A 17,131-nucleotide genomic window follows, 5' to 3' on the forward strand; every position below is an offset into this window, starting at 1 on the left:
CGCGGCTTCCCTCAGGGCCAGCCCAATGCGCGCCTCAACTCGCAAGAAGCAAATCGCTCTCACCCGCCGGCAGGGGGAAGGCGTGGGAACCCGCCGCAGGGAGGACCCACGGCCACAGAGAGAGAAAGCGGCTTCCACCGTCTCCTCTCCCCGCCAGCACCAGGGCGCTGCAATACCCCCCGACCACTGAGCCCCCCCCCACGGCAGCCCCTGGGTGGGCGGCGAGATTCCCACCCACCCTCCTGCAGCCCCGGCCACTAACGCCGGCCCTCTTCGCCCGGGCACGCTCAGCCCCAGCCGCGCTGCCAGCCCAGCCCAGCCCAGCCCCTCGCTCTCAGGGGGAGCCCGGTGGTGGCGGGCTGTCCCTGCCAGACACCGCTGAGCGGAGGGAGGCAGAAGCGGGGGCGATTTGTTGGCTGGCTTTCCCGGGAGGGGAGGCCTGGGGAAGCGGATCCGGAGCAGAGGCGGGGAGTGGGAACGGCCGGGGCTGGCGGGGGAGGAGGAGCGGGGGAGCCTCTCTCTCAATCTCTGTCCCCCTCCCTCGCCGGGCCCTTTTTTTTCAGTTTCCTGTCTCGCCCTGTGCGCACGGCGGATATGTGCAGCACCTACAGGTGTGTCTCTCGCTCGCCGCGCCCCTGGCTCCCCAGTGGAAAGGCGGCGCAGGCGGTAGCCGGAGCGTGGAGGGGGAGGCGGAGGCTCCTGGGGTGATGATTCACGGGCGCTGGGTGGGGTTTTTCGGGGGTGTGTGGTTTCCTTCGCTCCGCTCTCGGCCGTTCTGAGTCCGACTTGGGCGGCTGCGGCTCCTCGGGAAATGGGCAGCGAGCTGGCCGCTGTTGCTGCGCGGTGGCTCGGGGGGCTGCTTGGCTGAGATGGGCGGAGCCGGAGCGGCGGCAGCCTGAGCTGGGCTTGGGAAGGAAGGAAGGAAGGGATCGGCGGCCGAGCAGCAGGGCGCACGCACAGACAGACAGACAGGCGCTGCCCAGCCCTGCTGCGTCCCAACTTGGGTAAGTTGGATGTTTTTCTCCCCCCCGGTGGCTCCACCTGTTGAAGGCAGCGGGGCCCCTGCAGGCTTGTTTGTGCGAGGGTGAAAGATACACAAATCTGAAGCGAATATTGCGGCTTTTCCTCTTGAAAGCGCTTCCTCCTAATTGCCCGTGTGGTGGCAGCGTCCCCTGTTCTCTAGTGAGCATGTGGTTAACGCCCCCAGGAAAGGGTCGAAGAGCCCAGGCGTGGAACTAAACGCGCAGACCGCTCTCGGATCAGACCCAGTTGGAATCTCCCGAGAAACTGGGATCGGAACGAGTCAGAAACTTTCAAATAAGCTTTTGAGGATGTTCTTCCCCCCGCTCTGAACAGCATATGGCTTTCATTAAGGGAAAACCCAGGGCTTCCTAGAGTATGTCGCTTTGAACTTCGATTGTGCTTCCTAGTATTACAAGCTAAAAAAATCTGAAACTTTCCTTTTCGAAACGCCGATGTGGTGAACTGCCTGGTTTTGATTGTATCAAACCCAGCGTCAGAGAGTTAAACACAATTTTCAGGTAAGAGAATTTAAAAAACAAACCAACACAAACGCTTTCTGATCTTAAGCAGAAAGTTGAGAAACATCCTTTTGTCCGGAGATTTTTAGCTCGATCTTCCAGGATATAGCGCTGGATTTATAGTTCATTATCCTCAAGAGTTTTATAATCACCGTTTCGTGACTCGGATAATTGAAACCCATTCACTGATAACCCATTCCCTCTTATGTGGATAGTAATTGGTTAAGGGCCATTTTGACACTTGAGTTCTTCATACCACTAGCTTCAATTCAGAATCTAATTTGGATTTTAATGCAAACATCTTTTACCTTGTTAAAAAGATGGGGTTAAACTTTCTCTCCAAACCTCTCTTTTAAAAAACGTAATTTTGCATGCGTGCACTGTAGGCAAATGAAAAGGCAAGTCTCTGTAGGGTTTGTGACTCTTAGTACTGTTTGCTTTGGAACTGCACAAAAACTTTGCCTTTTTTGCATTTGGTTATGCAGTAATTCAAGTTACTGTCTCTTCATCCACTATTTATGAACTTGCTGTAATGTCTATTTCTGTGGAAGGCTTATGTGGAAAACAATAACAATAATTAAAATACCTTCTGGGTTAACAGAAGACTTGGGGCATATACCCAAAAGGTTAACTGTTACACTTCATTATCTCTTGTCAAACTGGTGGCAAAAATTACTAGTTCATTCCTTGAGTACTAGAATACTATGGTGCCATCCATAATAGTGAATTATGGTATTTGAATGAGAACTTTTTTAAAAGTAACTTACTCCTTCTGTAACTGTCTTAATGTTTTCTTCAATGTGATAATTCTTGTTTCTTCTGACAAAGATTTTTCTTAATTTATTCTAAACTGCATATAACAGGTAACTCATACAAGAGAAATATTATCCATTTCTTTATTTGTGCCCAATTTAAAGTTGGCTTAGAAATAGGAAAGGATTAAGATCTTGGATTTACTAGGAATTTCTCTATAGTTGCTCTAAAGGGACACTAAGGTTGTCAGGCCCAAAACGGAATTTGATTTTTTTTTCCTTTTCCTCCTTTTATCAGCCTTCCAGGATAAGAATTGTGTACAATGTTGTAGAGAAATCAGGTGGGGGACCCATTAGTGATGAATTTAGGGTACTGAGTGAGAATAATTACATATGCAAAAAGGGGGTTATCCTTACTCTGCATTCCTCCTCATCAGTTGTGAGAGAGCCAGCTGCTTGTAAATTTCAGTACCATCCCTGCTTCCTGGAATGGAACAGATAGAACAGAAGAGCATGCCTGCAACCACAAGCAAAAACAAAGCTAACACAGGAAGTCTAATCCTAGGCCTACCCACCCTTGACCTCATCCAGTATGAATGCTTCTATCCCTGAAGGACTTCATGGGATCTTAACTTGAGCAGTATGAACTAGAAATCAGTGTGGTGCTCTCCTGTCAAGAAAAGAGCATTTAAAGTAATACAAAAATTAAGTAAAAGCATTGTTTGTGAAAATTGCTGTATTTCTGGAAACTGAAGCCCTGTGTACAGCCAATTTCTGTGATCCAGACATGCTCACAAGAACCTGCTCTAGGATCACCAATTAATTCTGCATAGCTGGAGTCTATTGTAGAGTAGTAAAAAAGCTCCTATCCAAAGCTTTGGACACTCTGACAATCTATTAGAAATGTGCTAATTAACAGACCTGTCAATTACCCCAAGATTGCTACCAGCTTGGGAAAGGCAATATAAGAAGACATTCAAGTACCATACCCTGGGAAATATTGCTCCAAACAGAATGTTCTTAGTAAATGTTAATACATACTGAAATGAGTTATTTTCCCACTGGGAAGATACTACAGTGAATTTGGTTGTAACAGTTTGTTTGACTGCTAAGCTGAATCTTTCTTATGTTTCAAAATAAACTACTGGAAAACTTAATTGAAGAGTCCTTGGTTTTGGCAGTTTACTGTTAACATATTGGACAGTGACAAGCAATATATTTTTACTTTTTAGAAAATGCACCCAGTACATGTAACAAAACAAGGTTTAACTTCTTAAAACCTCTGAAATTTAAAAAAAGGCTGATTAGTGGTATGATCTAGCCCACAGTGAATCTTTCCCTTGATATCAGTGAGAGTTGGATCAAGGCCTAAAATCTATTTAAAAATTTGGATTAACTTTACAGAAGTTTGTCCAAAAAGATGAAAACAAAATAAAATCCACCAAAATACTATGAAGTTGAGCTACCATCATGTTTCAAGAATTTGTTTAAATAAGTAACAATGACTTTGTGGCCATTATGTTGAAACTTGTTTGGATCTTAGCCTTGGGGGCTGAGGAAAGGATTAACACTCTTATTTTCTTTTAAAAGGATGTTGGTGACAAAGGAGAAATCACTCTTATTGGTTCTGATCACTCTATAGCTAACATAAGCCCTTATGTACTGGAAATTTGAACAAACCTAAATGCCTAACAGTTGGAAATAATAGTAATTCGACTGTTGTGCCATTGATGTTTTAAATATTGAATTGTCAATTTAAAAACTTAGTGTACCAAGCTTAATTTAAGTTTTGCAACATTTGAAGCGTTGCCAACAAACATTTAATGGCAACATTAAATGATAGTAAGCTAATTGCTGAACTTATGTCACTATCACTTTCCTCTTCCCAGTCGGCTCTTTAAATCAGAAAATTTTGAGGGCATGTAATTAATATTATAGAATAGTTTGGAATTCCCTCTTGTGCAAGTGCTCATCACTTTTCCAGAACTAGAATGAGTATATTCCAACGCACAGTTGGTTAAACATACTTAAAATAAACAATAATCCTAAATTCCGTAGCCTCTTAAGCACATGCATGAGTGTTTGCAGTTTAACTATTACTCCGTGACTAGTTCTGTCAAGTTCAGTAGGAGTACCCAATGAATAAAGGTTGAACACATGCAGAAGTGTCTGCAGGATCAGGACCACAGATGATTTAAAAAAACCAACAACAACAAAAAAAACAGTCCCAACCCACATATATTTTTCTCCTGCCTTTTATTTGAACTTACTTTTTTTAAATTTTGTTTAATAATTTTATTTACAGGTTCTGTCCTGCAGTATCACAAAGTTGTCAGGTTTAGCTTGCAAATACTGCAGCACAACAGTATTGTGTTTTTAAAATAATGGTTCCTTTGGAATTTTTAAAAGCGAAAACACTTCTGTTGTAGCTAGGTTTTGTGGACGCTTACTTATATAAAAACCTAAATGAGGCCACCTTGGGCTTGACGCTGGCCCTCTAACGCCTTGCTAAAATAAATAAAGGAATTTAGGGTAGCTGAATAGGTCCGTTTAGAAATCAGGTGTGTGTACTTTTTTTAAAAAAAATCTAATATTTGGATACAGAGAGTCCTGACCTTATTTGGCCAAAACTCACTTTGACAAAGTGGAAACAGTAAGTTGAAGAATAGCCATTTTACCAAACGACCAGTTGTTGATCAGTCTTTTTCGTCTGACAAGTAGTATAGTGGTGTACCAAAACCTAGAATGCTTTTCCCCATTCATGGCTTTGTAGTTAAGGTTTCTAAACTGAAAGTTTAGAGCTTCTGTTTCTACAATGAATTTGATTTTTCTTTATCATCTCCCTCCACCCAAATAAGGGTGTGTCTGTGTGAAGATGATTGGAAGGAAATTATTATTCAAATTATTATTTGAATTGAGGTAGCACAGATCTCTCTACCTGATTCAAGATCAGTAACTTTAATTCCAGAAACTGAAGTCTGACTTCTCATAAACAGTGTTTGTTTAAAACTCTGGACCACACTAATTATTCAGACTTGCGCTGATGTAATCAGGAGCAGATTTGGCCCCTCATGTAAGCAGCAGTGGAATTCAAGTAAATAAGAGTGAGGAATATGAAGAATGCTGATTATGTCAATATACTTCTGTTTTGGAATTACAGCTTCTGAAAAGCCAACCCCTGGTGCCAGACCAACTTAGTAATTAGCTACAATGGATCGTGATGTTTGGAATTCCAAGGTCTCTGGTAGCACAGGTGGCTAGCATAGTCCGTCCAACACATTCCAAGTCTGTTCCTGTGTTGCTTCATGGGTGTGTTTAGCTTCCAAGTTTCTGTCTTCATGCTGGACATGCCTCTCAGCTGGAACAATTTACAATGCATGGAACAACTAACTTTGTTTATGAATTGGGGCTACATGTGCACAACTCAAAAGATCTGTTTGATTAAGTTAAAATCCTGTTTCCAGTGTCCCAGTCCTCCTCTTGGTAGTTAACATCTCTGTAGTATGGTTACACATGAAGAATACAATTCACTTTGATGTTGACAGTTTCTAGTAAACTAGTTATGGATAATGTGACCTTTATAGCTCACTTTCCTCAGCAGATGAGATGTCTGTATGTGTTCTCACTCTCAACACTTTGTGTGTACACTTTGACCCCAGAGTTGTTTAAATTTTCATCAGTTTTGTATACACTAAGCAAATCAGAACTCTGTTGAAAAACTTTGGCCTCAAACATTGTTGCTTAATACACCTGTGCCATATGGGTTTACACCTGTTTAACTAAACTAATTTTAAAAACACTTCTAGTTAAGATGGTGTGAGTTTGCGTGTAGATGTGATAGAGGAAAGTCTTGATAATCCTGAAGGTCCTTCTTTATGTGTCTGAAGAAGCAAATAATTGGGCCTCTTTTGCAGAAGTAATGTACAAATCATGACCTTCCACATTTATCGTAACTTTGTATCGGCAATAATTGTGTGTGTGTGTGTGCGCGCGCGTGCGCTTAAACTATAGAAAAATATAAATGTATATAATATCATCGGAGGGTATTTTATTAACTTAAATTTACATTCACCATCCATATGATTACTGTTGTATCCATCCCTGAAGTACAGTGATTTCTAGAGTGAAAAATGACAACTATTCAAAAAGTGCCCTGCAACAGGAAAAAGAAAAGGAGAAAATTATCTGATCTGATGAAAACAAAAGATTTTATCAGGACTTTCCTTTACCACGTCTACACCCAAACTCTCACCATCTTAAATGGAAGTGTTTTTAAAATTAATTTAGTTAAACAGGTGTAAACCCATATGGCACAGGTGTATTAAGCAACAATGTTTGAGGCCAAAGTTTTTCCACAGAGTTCTGATTTGCTTAGTGTATACAAAACTGATAAAAATTTAAACAACTCAGGGGTCAAAACAAAAAAACAGAATGAAGTCTCCAAAGCTTGTTAAAGATTAAAACTGTCAGGAATGTGATAAGAACTTTGATACGTTTCTCCTTGGACATGTGCGTGAGAGCATGTGCCACTGACCTAAGCATACCTGGTAAATATTAGCCATTCATCTTCTGTGAAGATGATCTTTGAGTGAAGTAAAATTAAACTAGAGTACTTTCTCCTCAAGCTTGTCCCAGTTGTTAACCTTAAAACAGGGAACAGTTAATTTGCTGTGGGAGATTGGATCTGGTTACATTCACCACAGCTGAAAGGCCAATGTTTGCAGTTTCTCCCTTTTAATACATCAGCAAATGATTATTCATTTTTCATGTGGTTCCACAATGTATGTTAAAACCTGTCTGATACGATTGTGATGTGGTTGAATTAACCTGAGTGAGTAGAAATGTAATGCTTGGACTATTGAACATGAAGCCAATAAAAACAATTGCTTTACCTCTTCTATTTCCCAGTCCTGTGGGAATAGGGTGTAAAAGAAAAGAGCTTTGAAAAGTTTTAACATGCATCTTGGTTCACAGCAGCAACTGACCTCTCCCTCCCTTCCCATAAATTCATTGATTCCCAGACCAGAAGGGATCACTGTGATCATCTAGTCTGCCCTCCTGTATAACACCAAGCACAGAACTTCCCCAAAATAATTCCCAGAGCATATTCTTACAAAAACAGTCAATATTGATTTCAGAATGGTCAGTGATAGAGAATTAATGACAACGTATCCATTCCAATTGGGAACGGAGGCCAAGGCTGGTCCCATTGGCACTGATAGTCCTTCCATAACCCCTGAATGGACAATAGACCGCAGAAACCTCTTTCATCATTCTTCCCCTTGTGGAGCAATGCCTTGCAAAAGGGACCACTATCCTACAGCTATAATGGCTCATGTTCCTTGCACAAAGGAGGTGGCTAAGCTCAAGCGGTAGTGCTGCTTACATGGATAGGAAGTTCATTTACATGAGTTTCTCCTCATTTTCCTCCCTCCAGATTGGCTCTGTTACTCAGGCATGGCACAAAATGGCACAGGACTGAGGAGGGTTGGCTTGCTTTGCCAGCAGCAGAGATGGCCTTCTGGGGCTTTCATGCCCCAAGCATGAAGTTAAGTAATGAAGCCTGAAACTAAATGCAACAATTTTATACAGCAGTATGGGAAATGTCTTCCTTCTCTTGGACACTCAGTCTGGTTCTGTGCTAGTGTGTGTTGTAATTTGATATCAAGTAATTTGTGAGTATAAATCATCTCCAAGGTAATCTGGTTATCAAAACAGAGTAACTCAAGTGCAGAATAATATTTGTTAATTATAATTTTGCAATCTGCCTTGTTCGTGCCACTGTTGTTTAAAGATTAGCATGTGCAGGTGTACTCAGTAGGATTTGCCAATTTACTTTTCCCAGTTGTAGCAATTAGTCACTCTCCTTTCATTTCAATCTTGAGGTCTGTAAATAAATAAGTACATTTAAAAAATGTAAACAACCTCCAAACTGACGGTGATATTTTTCTCCTAGAGCAATGATATATTGAAAAGGCAGCCAGTTTTTGTCAGCAGTGGCATAATTAATCCATTTGAATGACAGCCCTAATGTCAGAAGTAGGTTTAGAAACCTTGGAATCAGAAGTTTTCAAATTAGCCAACAGTGAGAGTTGATGATGTGGAATGCCCTTGGCATTACTTATCTCTTTGTTTCGTAAACAGCCTTAGTAAGCTGTTAGCAAAGGCCGAATACTTCTATATTGCTTTTCCATTTCCTCAAAATTATCCTGGTCTTCATCTGTTATAACAAACTCACTCCATGTGCAAGAGCCAACTTTATTTTTAGTTCTGGTATTATTGCTTGTGTGTGCTGCTTCCTTTATCTAAAGTCCTGATAGTACTTCACCACACTAACAACTCTTCCTATAGCTGGCATAGTAGTACTTGACATGCACACTTAATCTGCCTGTGAAAGCAGCCTTACAAAGGAGGCAGGGCTATTTTCACATCTGGATTTATATCTAGAAGGCAGTAGGGTCCAGTGCCCTAGGTTCCATTCCTACCTCTGCTATTGACCTATGTGACTTTTGGCAAATTACTTCAACTGTCCATGCCTGTTTTCCTGATTACTTTGGGATCTGCTTATGAAGTTGATATACACTATAAGTAGAATTAAAAGTAGCAGGGTTAGCGCATGCTACTGCATCCCCAGTTCCTGTGCACACTTGGTGAAGAGCTCCCTACCTCCTTAAATTTGTTTTTTCCAGTGGTTTGTTTTTAGAGGTGTGTGGTTTTTTAACAAGAGTTCCCATCAAGATTTATAACCCCCAGGAGCCATGTCACTGTTCCACTGCCATTAGTCTCAATGGCTGTTCCAGCTTATGTATGCCACACTTCCTGCTTCAGAAGTGCTTGAAGAGGGAATGAGAGAATAGGCCAGCCTTCACACCAATTGCAGGTTTGACCTTAGTTGTTCACTACCTTAATGGCATGCTAGCAGTAAGTCAAGCTAATAGTATAGTGTTAACTATGTATATATAGTCATTTCCTTTTTTCCTCTTACCTCATTATGTAAGACTTTGCTTTTGAATCTTGCAAATGGGGTGATAACTTGAGATGGTTTGCTCAGAAATTTTCTTGCCGACTTCCTGCCCAGAGGGTATGCAAAGTAAACATAGGAGCTAGGAAATTAGTCTTACAGTTTCTCTCATATTGCAAGGCAGTTCAAATCTTAGGACATCTGTTAACTCAATTAAAAAAAAAAAGTAATGAATAAAAGTGTGATAGTGAGATTGTAATACTGAAGCAGCATTTTAATCTAAGGAGACCATTGCACAGGTTATTCCTAAGCAGCTTTAGAAAAACGTGTGAAATGTTTTTCTTTTATTTGAGTATTTATGTAACAAAAGTACAAGTATTTTCCTTTTTTTCCTGTGCTTTCAACTTTAACGTCTATCACAGGTTATCTTAAACTTCTATCTCAGGGGAATATAAATCTATGGATAGATTTTTTTTTTTTTCTTCCTCCCTCTCTATTTTAAAAATTTCTCTGTAGTGAAGCAGATTATCTTTACCCACCTGTGAGTTCAGGGTGGACGGTGGTAAACTATCCCTAATTACCTGGGGATCCTGGAACAACCATGGGATTAAAAGTACTCCAGGTTATGTCTGCACAGCTTCTGGGAGTGTGCCTCCCAACCTGGGTAGTCAAACATACTAGCTCTGCTCAAGTTAGTAAGTTAAAAATAGTGATGTGGATGTTGTGGCATGAGCTAGCTGCCTGAGTACAAGCCTACCTGACCCCATGGGTCTGTGCTGAGTTGGCTAGGCGGCACCTGTGTCAACATCCACACTGTTATTTCTAGCATGCTGATGTCTGTTTACCCAGGCTGGGAGGCCTGCCCTTCAATGCCAGTCTGACCTAATGAAGTAAAAATGTAGGGCTGGATCCGTAGAATTGTGGGTACCTAATTTGCGCATTTATTTTCTTGATTGAATGCATAGTGATAGCATATGCAGATGCACAACTAGACATCAAGGTGGTTACTTATGTGCTATCACAATGGTCGCACATGAAAGTGAAGTGTGTGCAGCTGTAAAAATCTGACTCTTAAGGAACTATACCAGACAAAGTAATAGTTAACACTAAACACCTTTTATGGTTAAACTTGAAATATATTAAATGGCAAAAAAACATAATAGCTCACTTCCTTCCAGAATGTCGAGTTAGCAAAATTCAGATCTCTAAGAACCAGGAAATACAGAGTGAAGGTAAACACATGCAGCCTTAACTCTACCCACCTGGAGCTGACAATAGGCGTTAAGAATTTTCAGCATGTGCTCCAGCTGCATTCACTATGTTAGGTGTAGCTCTGTTGAATGGTGGAGGAATAAGTTGGAGCAGGTGGGAAGAACAGTGTCATAATATGAGAAGATCTGGGGATTAGTCTGCAGTGTCAGAGAGCTGTGATTATGAGGAAATCGAGGTCTTGGTTTGGCTCCCCATGTGTGTCATTAAAGGCAAGAGATACATGTGTATCTTGAAGTTCCTATTGCTTTAACAACTTTCCTTCAAGAAACACAGCAACAAGCATTCTAGAATATCTTGATTGGCACAGTCACAATCAAAAAAATCTTACTATTGGTGTCTTCTAGAGAGTATTACTGCTGTTCTAGTGCCAAAAATGAAGCAGTGGGTAGAAATGCAGGGGACTAGTGATAACGTACAAAGAGTCTATAGCTGTGGTCCCCAAACAGTTTTAGTTGCGCCCTCCTCCCTTCCCCCACAGGGGCTGAGCTGTAGCCAGAGCTGCAGCCATGGGGTAAGGCTGGGGCCAGAGCTGCAGCTGGGAGTGGGGCTGGAGTGGAGCTGGGGGCAGATCGGGGCTGGGTGGCGCTCCCTCCCTGCATCTTGTGGGGGATGGCCCATGCCCCAATGTGCCTCCCGAATGTTCCTCTGTGCCCTCCAGTTTGGGGACCATTGCTGTTTAGAGTGCAGGAGTTTTTAAGATAAATGCAATCCTGAATTCTTCTTATATTACCGAGGGGAGGGAAAATATTTCTATGCAAGTGAAGTAACTAATTTTTCAATCACTAATCTTTTAATACCAGTCACAAACAAAGTAAGGATGATGTGTGCCTGCAATACTTTTTTTTTTTTTTTTAAATGGTAATGAAGCATGAAGCCAGACATTTGAAATCACAAAAGACTATTTTCTTGCTCTCTAATTCAAACAACTAAAAACCAGCTCAACTGGTTTTAGTGAAATTATATGTACTCCGTTCAGCCTCACCTAAGAGAGAGATGGGGAGGTGGGGTAGCTGTTCTGTTTGTATGCATGTCTGATGCAGTAGCTCCTGCTCAAATCTGAATGTGTGTCCACTTTGTGTGAAGCATGGAGTAAGATTAAAGTTGATTTTATAAATGTTGCCAGTGTAATGTGTGTTAAAACAATTAAATCCATGAGATGACTAGATGTGGGATTTCAGGGATGTCCTGCCAACCATAGAAATATCCTAGAGGTCATGTTTCTCAGTATACACTTGTTGCCATAATCTGCAGTTCTCATCATTGGGGTGATAACTTCAGCATCTAGTGGAACAGAGGCCCCACCACACTGGCCTGTCTTGCCCTTATCGACTAATGATTCAGATGAGATTCCAAACTCTCTTCAAGTAGTCCTCTGGCAGCACTGTATTGTCCCCTTCCTCAATGGCCAAGTGGGACGTTACAATGATCTCTGGTCCTCTGTCATCAGTACTATGGCTACAGAACATTCTTCAGATTCCCTCCCCTGCCATCCCTCTCATCCTCACAGGTGGCCAGTATATTCATGAAACCTACTTAAAGGAAAGCAGAGCCCAGTGATAGAAATCTGCCTGACCATTTAAGTCATGAATTTTTTGAGGTGTTATATGGGGGCTGTGGTGAAAGCCAAGAGAGCTGCCTTTTCCTCCACCATAGCACCTGTGAAATCTTGAACAACAGAACTACTCTGGTGGTGACCATCTTGGTTAGTGGGAGCTATCTGTCTGACAGAAAATTCTTCCCAGTGATGTTTCCTAGTGACTGCTTTGTGGACAAACTAGGTGAGACTGATTAGGGTTGGATTGTGTGCTGATGCAGTGGCAGGGCTATGTCAAGAGGTAGCAAACATAACGCCCTGTGCATTTTCACCATTTCCCTCCTGGATCGGGAACTACTTGAACCTGTAGCCTAAAGTGTGTGAGATGGACCTGTCCCTTGAAATTAACAGCCCGTTATGTCAAGACAAGATGCTGGCTTCATTTAAACAAGCAGTCATTCAAAGCATGTTCACAAAACAAGCCGACAAAGACAGACAACTAGTGCCCTGTCTCTAATCTCTCTATTGAGAAGATTTGTGGCAAGGGAGCAGTGATGTCCCCTGATTGTTTCATCGCATCAGAGGTCAGGTGTATGACCTTGTATTAGTCCCAGAGTTACTTCTGTTTCACACAAATTTGCTGTCTGCTCTTTCCTTACTGATAACTGTTTACATCAGAAACAAAGAATTGGGAAGCTGAGGCTATAGGGAGAGGATTTTACCCCCAAATGAATTAATCCCACAGCATTTTAAGCTTTCTATATGAACAAATTTTGGCCTTTAGCAGGCTGAGAGGAATAAGTACAGGACATCTGCGCTCAATAAACTGCATCTATGCTAGCTCCAATATTGTTCAGGAGTATCAAAAGGGGTTCGTTTGAGTCTGTAAAGTCCCAAATGGTGTGGCCTCTGACTGTTTTAGAGACTGCCACACTCCCTGTAGATCATCTGGCAAGTGATTCAGCCATGATGCTCTAGTTGACCATATCCAGATTTGAACTTGAGGGGGCTGGAGATGGGTGAAATTCTGGCCCTGACTGAAAAGAATTGCAAAAATTCCATTGATTTTTAATAGAGCCAGAACATCACCCCACATATTCAGTTTGGGCCCTTGATGCAGGAATTACTTTCTCCATTGGTCCAGAAAGGTCTGAGGATTTCTTGACCTTTTTGGGATGCTTTCAGGGCCCTATACGATCGTTCAGATGTTCTGAGTAAGTGGTGTGAGATTCTGTTTGGATGTGGGAGTTATTTTTTTATATATAATACTTAGCTCTTATGCAGGCTTTTTCATGAGTAGATTTCAAAGTGCTTTACAAAGGAGGTGAGTACTGTTATCTCCATTTTACTGAAAGGGAGACCAAGTCACAAAGTGATCTGCTCACAGTCACCCAGCAGGCCAGTCGCAGAGCTGAGAATGGAGCTCAGGTCTCCCAAATCCCAGCCCAGTGTTCTGTTCACTAGGCCACGCTGCCTTTGTCCTTCTTAAGGCATCAGTTATTCATTGGTTCGGTTGTACAGTTTAACTGATGCACTCAAGTTACTGGCAAGTGTGTATTAAATCAATAAAATAGAAACCTGGTTTTCTGAGTTATGAATTTGCATAGCAAGGGCTGATTTGAGGTAAAATGGTATATATTGTGGATCTCAAGAAAATAGATGTGTGAAGTAAATGGTCCAAAACTGTTTAGGGAAGCTTACAAATGATTGCTGTAGCTAGCATGCCATACCATCCTGTCATTACAAGAGGATCCACATTCATCTACCATATTTAAAAAAAAAAAAAAAAAGAGGGGGCAGAATTATAACTGGTTTGGACAATATCACTGAATTGAATAGCTATTCTCTATATTGCTGCTTTTCTCAAAGTGATGGCTTCAATAGATGCTCTTCTGTTGGTAGTTGTAAACTTAGTTATATATTTTAGAAGGTTCTGACAAGGTTCTCCCATGTCTAATATTAAACAGTCATACTCAATTGTGATTTTAAATGCGGAGTCCAGCATGGATTTGATGACACAATAGCACAGCTTGAGAAGGACATTTGTTAGAAGACTAGTATCTGAACTTGTTTTATTAATGTCAATTTCAGGGATACATTCCAAAGAGGACTAGGGTTAAGCTCTTTTTATTTATAGGAATGCCAGAAATTCTACAGACTTCCAGCTGGAATGTGCCAGCTGGTTTGGACTGAATTTTATGGGGCAGGGCACAAAAGCCAGGCTTCCTCATAGGAAAATGAACACAGTAGTAGAAATGTCTGATGTGCTGAGAGCTTATTCACTGGGAATGAGATCTTGCTTTCAGAGAGGCCTGCTGCACGTGAAGGCAGGAAACTCAAGGGAAAGCCTGTCGTACTCCCTTTTCTTTTCAGCTTTACTAGCGCTGGTAACATAACTATTCCCACCACCCACTATTCTTTGTTTACATCACTCACCTGGCTGTGTTGAAGGTATTTCCATTCTGCAGCAAATATCAAATACACAGTTACAGCCCATCTCGAAGTCTGTGGAAACCTGCACAGCAGGATACGTGAGCTGGAGGGGAAAGTGGAGATGGCCATTATCAGATATGTTTTGTGTAATTCATGTCTGCTGATGTTCTGCGAAGAAGTAGTGTATATGGCTTTCTGGAGGTAATGAGTGGTTGGAGCAGATGCTACAGTTCTCTGATCCTCTCTGGTGATGACATCTTGGTTTAAAAGCTGACACTGAATGAGGTCGTTGCATTTCTCTGTGTTCTGGATTCTATGATTAAGGATAGTATTTCTCCTTTTATCCCTACTCCTGTTTTCCTCACAAAATGAGTATAATTATAGAGAGGCTATATAGTTACTTTAAAAATGGCTTCTATATATGAATTTAGCACGCTGCAAAATTTGTTACAATAAATTGTCTGTGACATTCTATCCTGTGGGAAATGTTCCTCCATGGAATGTAGGCATCTAATTCATCAAAGTGTATAACTTCAACTGTTTGAGCCATGAAAGTGGGTTAGATTTCAGAAAGCTGTCTGCAGAGAAGTCTAATGTGTTTTGCCTCATGGAAGGGAAAGGTTAAAAACTGTTGCTGCAGAATGAATAGAAAGCTATAACATACACAGTAACTATTTCAAAATATGAAAAATGTGTCCTTTCAATATCAAAGAGATCAGTATTTAATTAATCCAGAACTCTTGATTTTCTTAAATAGTATTATTTGCATAATAATACTTTGCACCTGCTGCATCTTCAAAGCACTTTACAGATATAAGATAATTGAGCTTCATAACCCTGTGATACTATTATCCCCACTTTACTGATGGGGAAACCAAGACCCAGAATGGTTAAAGTAATTTGTTGAAAACAATGTTGAGTCAGTGATTTGGATGTTCTTCCCCTGACTACCTCCCCATCCTTTGCTGGCTTTTCTAGACCTCACTGTTGCTTACAGCATTAACAGGTTCCTGATGGTCATTTTCTTTCTCTCTCTGCCTTCCATCCCTCTATCCACAGTGCTTGCTTTCTTTTAAAAAACAAAGCGGAGACTTATTACTACATTTTTCTTTTTTAGTAAACTAATGCTCTTAATGACTAAAATCTTCCTATACAAAAATAAGTTTTATGTTAAACAGTTTCTTACAATCTCTTCATCATTACTAGCCATTGTAGAGATATTAGTAATACATCTTAAATTACTTGTTTAATGTGCTAATCTGAAGGTAGCTCATCAAAGTGTTAGTGCTATTCAAAGGGATGATGTTAGGTCGAATTTGTCCCCATATCTTTGCTTTGTAAGATTTTCCTTGAAGGCCAGTAGGATTTTTCATGTAGCTTTTAGCACCAATAGAGTGCTAATCTGGAATTGTCACTTTTATGCTTAATACATGGGACTAATGTTGGTCTATGGGTTTGTTTTTACAGTGGTATCACTTGCAAGTGGGAAAATATTTTTTTTATGTGATAAGCTTTTGGTGTAACAGCCTGGGTCCTTCCTAAATCTTGGAAAATGCCAAGTAAATACTGTTCCAAACACTGCATTTGGAAAACCAGATCAAGTTGTCTCTCTTGCAAGGTTTGTAGCAGTTATAGTAGAATTATGTAAACAAGTTGTTACACACAAATAGATAAATTGGCTTTGCTTATTTGCTTTCCCCTTTCCGTAGGTAAACATTACTATATATTCCTTTGTATAGTGCCTAGGACAAATGGGCTGTAATCTTTTTCCAGTTCACAAATTACAAGGTTTACAAACCATAAATATTTGATTATTTTTCACCCTTAAATACCCCTTCTTGAAATGGCCGTGTTTGATCAAGTTAAATGTTGATCTAGCTTCAGGTAAGGTCACGGTCACTTTAGATTCTTTGTCTTCCTCCTCTTCAGCCACTCCCACTTCTGTATCTCTAGATTATTTTGTAAAAGGGGCTGAACCCATGAAAGAATACTTAGAGAGAAAATGTTTGAGACTTAGCAATGTAGAGAACATGCAAAGAACAGTCTAGGGTAGACTGGGATGACAGAGCCCTGTTTGTGCCCTACGTGACATTTGATAGCGTGGGAAGGATTCCAACTTCAGTTCTGGTTAATGTGTTGATGATGCATGAAAATTTAGGGCTATAGAATAAAAAGCAGGATCACTTCTAGAAACAGACAAAATGTTCTGTCCTGGATGGAACAATATAGTACAATGTGGTAGATAAGGTTGTACTGATGTAACATTTGAGCTTTTGAGTTCAGGGCTTGGTAAGACTGTTTGGCTGATGCCATGCTTCCTTGGGTCATGTGATGCTTTTCAGGGCTACCTGAGGTATCTGGGGTAAACCACTACCACCTCCTCAGAGCAGGAGGGGGCTTTGCCTGTGTCCACTGGTTCCAACTAGCCACTGCTGGCAACACAAGTGGTCTGCTTCAGGCTCTGTAAGCCCTACTTTTGCCCAATGCAGGCGAGCAATTTACACTCCCTGCTTTGTTCCACCTGAATACCCAGTCCCTTGTTTTCTGGACACCTGCAGTATATATCAATCTGCTGCCTCTGTGGAAGCAGTGCACCTCAATTGACTGGTTTCACCTCAGTTCAACACTCCTTAGCACA

General features: G+C 41.1%; 1 protein-coding gene across 3 annotated transcripts in view; it reads left to right on the forward strand.

Moving 5' to 3' along the window:
- Positions 1–228: 228 nt before the first annotated feature.
- PLXNB2 (plexin B2) overlaps positions 229–17,131 on the forward strand; it is a 310,572-nt gene continuing 293,669 nt past the window's right edge. For 2 of the 3 annotated variants that reach the window (XM_067564325.1, XM_067564327.1), the window contains exon 1: positions 229–1,004. The gene's annotated coding sequence lies outside the window, so the exon portion shown is untranslated. Of the gene's footprint in view, positions 1,005–1,060; positions 1,542–17,131 lie in introns of those variants that run through there. The other variant, XM_067564326.1, reaches the window with a different exon arrangement.

This window comes from Emydura macquarii, unplaced genomic scaffold (genome assembly GCF_026122565.2).
Source record: "Emydura macquarii macquarii isolate MOO-44397 ecotype Brisbane River unplaced genomic scaffold, CSIRO-AGI_Emac_v2 contig_2636, whole genome shotgun sequence".
NCBI classification, from domain to species: Eukaryota; Metazoa; Chordata; order Testudines; family Chelidae; genus Emydura; species Emydura macquarii.